Genomic DNA, 4,102 nt, shown 5'->3' on the forward strand with positions numbered 1-4,102 from the left:
TAGCTGACAGCCTAATAAAGCCTATCACTGTGCATAAGATAGCAATGCTGTCAAGGCATCACTCATTACACTCTCCATGTCCTAAGAGGAAAAAAGAGAAAAATAGTCTCAATTTTCACCTTATGAGACCTGTGCTTTCTCTGCCCTGCTGGTTTTGTAATCCTGTTATTGACTATTAGTACTTTGATGTGTAAAGAAGGATCAAATTCATGTTCATCTCCAGCAAACGTCTAGCAGGATTAAGTATTTGTTTTCTAGGATCACAATTTATAATTACTTGCATTAATGTTTTATTTTTACATTTATCTCCACTTAAGCTAATTTTTTTGCATTTATTTCATATGTATTAAAGTAACATATAACTGTTTTCTAATGTAACCTTTGCCTGGATAGTACTTAAAGAACAACCACAATAAAATAATTTACAACTCCATCATTATAACAAGATTATATTAAGTACCTTAGTTAAATTGTATGTGTATGTAAATCTAGTTTTATATATGTATAATTGTATATTACACATATTGCATACATATTCTGTATTCTATGAATTCACTTTAAATATCTATATAAGTCTGTGTATTGCATATATTCAACACATATTTGTGCAGAAAACATGGTTTTTGTAAATAACAAAATATTCCATTAAGTAAAAAAATTATCTACTTTGTATCTTAAAATCAATATTTAAAATTAATAAATTTTTCATAGAAATATTATCTATTACTTAATTTTATGGAAGGAAATTTAAATAATCCAGAACAGGATGGGAGTGAAGGAACCAACATTGAATTCTGCTATATCTGAGGCCAGCAGATTTAGATTAAAATTTTACCAGTAAAAAAAAAAAAAAAAACTTTCATTTGTTTCTACCTATCAAATAAAATATTTGTAATCATTTATTTTATTCTTTTACTTAATACTCCAAACTTTGAAGAGCCTCAAACTGCAGTTTTTGAATGGAAAGGTAAGAGAAAGACAAGCCTTTCTTGCTATCCACTTTACTGTAATTTTCATGGCTCAGACAAGCCCAAGCTGCGGAGAATAGCAAATGAAAATTCATTAGTTGCACATGACATTTATTAGGATGCCTTACTATAAATGATCAAAGCACTTGTTTTTTACCTGAGCCTGACCGAGAAACTGCAGGACCTGCTCAAGTGTTTACGTAGCGTGGAGAAGATATGAACTCACAGAGCAAACCTGAAGGGACAGTTGAAGGTAAGTTTATCTACTCAGTTGCATCCAGGCTTTCCAAAGATTTTCTGAGCAATGTTGTTAACAATAGTGAAAGTTATCTAAATATCTTGACTGTTCTCCAATAGAAAACTGGTTAAAGTACTGAACATCTCAAAAATGGAACATTACACATACATCAGAAAAAATGGTATATTTTTCTTGGGATGACAAATATGACTGAAAAGACAAGTTAAATACAGTATCTGCAGACATAACTTAAGAGCATAATTATATGTTCCTCATTCCTTGAATTGTTTTATTTTCCAAAATAGGTATTTCTGAAACTGCCCATACAGATGACTTTCTTTATGTATTTCTTTATGTTTGGCACATCTGGCTGGTATGTCAAAACAATTCATATGGCCAATCTTGATTCCCGCCTCCCCCCCATAAAGAAATGCTATATCTTACTAAAAAGAGGGAAATGGATGGCGTTGAAGAATATAATGCTAAGTGAAGTTAGTCAATCCCCAAAAACCAAATGCTGAATGTTTTCTTCGATATAAGGATGCTGATTCATAATGGGGTTGTAAGGGGAGCATGGGAGGATTAGATGAACTCTAGATAGGGCAAAGGGAAGGGAGGGGTAGGAAGCAGGCTTGGGGGTAGAAAAGATGGTGGAATGAGATGGACATCATTACCCCCAAGTACTTGTATGAAGACACGAATGGTGTGAATATACTTTGTATACAACCAGAGATATGAAAAAAATGTGCTCTATATGTGTAATATGAATTGTGATACATTCTGATGTCATATATAACAAATTGGAATAAAAATAAAAGATAAGTTAATAATTGGGTAAATTGGTCATGGTTTTGCCATTTCAAAGGACTAAGAATATATATATATATATATATATATATATAGCCATTAAATGATGTCTAACATTTTGGAAATTTATTTTCTTAAATAGAAAAGACATGATTTTTAAGTTGAAATTTTTTTCTAGCATTATAGAATTGAAAGAACTTTTTGCCAGTTAAATACAGTTTCAATTTTATAATTTAATCATGAGGAGTCATACACTGAAATCAACATGTAAGAATATAGTAAGAATGTAGCATTTAGTAAGAATATAGCATTTCTTTATGATGGGGGGGGGGACATCAAGCGTGGCCATATGAATTGTTTCACACCAGCCAGATGTGCCAAACACATTCTAGTGTTTCAGTCCAAGTTTGTCCACATACACAGCTGAAATCAATTACAAGGTATGGCCTAACAGATGCCAGGGGAACTTTTTAAAAAGTAGTTTTTACAGTTATTAAACAACTTCTTACACACCAAAGTCATCATATACACAGGGCAAAGTCAGAACTTTTATATTTGTGTTTATTCTACATTCAATTTTCAAAACATTACTGTAATTGAATATTAAAACAAAACACACAATAGCAAGTAGTGAACATATTATGAGTATAGTCCTTCACTCATTCACTACTGCATATAAAATGCCTGCAGTGACTGTTATTTACTGGACCCACTAAGGGGTTTGACACTGAACACCATCTTTGGGATGATATTCATCATCCTCATATGTTTCTCCATTATAATGGCACCATCTTTTCTGGATCAAAGTCCACCAATTTTACCCATTTCATCAGTCTCTTCTATTTCCCTCCTCTCAAGTATGAGTTTTTCCAGTGAAGAGAGTTTGTCAGGAAAAAGAAAGCCATTTTCAGGAAAGTTTATCTCAAACTCAATGATTAGGTGACCCTTTTTATATGGTCTATGATAAATTGGCTTAACTTCATGTAGCACACACTGTATATCTCATGCTTGACAATATGAACTGCATGAGAGGTGATGAGTATGGTTTGAATATCAAGAGTGGATATTGGCTTCTGGAAACAACATAATGCTTCCACCAGCTGTATGTTCATATACATGAAAAAGTCTTTTCCTTGTTGAGTAAATACAGCATGGTCCTTCTAATCTAACACAATGAAAATATCTCTTGGTTCCAGTTCTGGCTCTAGGTCTCCTTTACCGTGTCTATATTTCATGCCTTTGTCAATATGAACTTCTAGAATCTTTTTCTCTTGAACTCTCTTCCTGCTTGCAACTTCTACATCTATCTGTAGGACTGATCTGTCCCCCATGGCCTTGGCAATCCATGCAGACAGTGAATTTGCTGAACCTTTCCAGGTCCAATCTGATGAATTCTTATTTGCATTCCAGTACCTCAGCATTTGGGATACCCCTCTACTGTTCCATTGGTACTACCTCGGACTTCACATTTGTCATAAATCACATTTTTTTCCAGAGCCAGTTTTCTTGTTGCACCATTATATAAATCTAACACCACTGAGTTGATGAACAATATTTTTATTTCTCCTTTCTCTCTGCATCCTTCCTTCTCCTCCAAAAATCATATCAAAGATGGCCATGGGGGAACCAAAACCACCACCTGCTCCTCCATCCTTAATTGCCTGTTCCCCTCCTTTGCCATATAATTACCTTTTCTTGGCATCAGAGAGAACTTTATAATCTTGAGAAATCTGTTTGGACTTTTCTCCTTCATTTGGATTCTTAGCAGTGTGGTACTTCAAGTCCAGTTTCCTGTAAGCCTTTTTTAATTCTTCCTGAATGGCATTGGTTTTGACCCCCAAAACATTATACTAAGTCATTTCTTTCATCACTTTCTACAGCGGCTGAGCAGGCTGGGTCAGATGTTCGGGAGTGGAAAGGGGCGCGTCACTGAGTGCAGCTTGGGCAACCACCTCTCCTCACTAGAATTGGAAGAATTTAACAGTGAAAATTTATATACTCAACATTGACATTTTATTGCCAAAAATTAACTTTAAAACCTATGGTTTGCAAGTATTTATATGTGCATCAACCACTCTGTTGTGTTCAT

The 4,102-nt window shown here is 34.2% G+C and overlaps 1 pseudogene; it reads right to left on the minus strand.

Moving 5' to 3' along the window:
- Positions 1–2,725: 2,725 nt before the first annotated feature.
- On the minus strand, positions 2,726–3,881 carry LOC107154186 (annotated as a pseudogene).
- Between the last annotated feature and the right edge of the window lie 221 nt (positions 3,882–4,102).

This window comes from Marmota marmota, unplaced genomic scaffold (assembly GCF_001458135.2).
Source record: "Marmota marmota marmota unplaced genomic scaffold, marMar, whole genome shotgun sequence".
In the NCBI taxonomy this organism is placed as follows: Eukaryota; Metazoa; Chordata; class Mammalia; order Rodentia; family Sciuridae; genus Marmota; species Marmota marmota.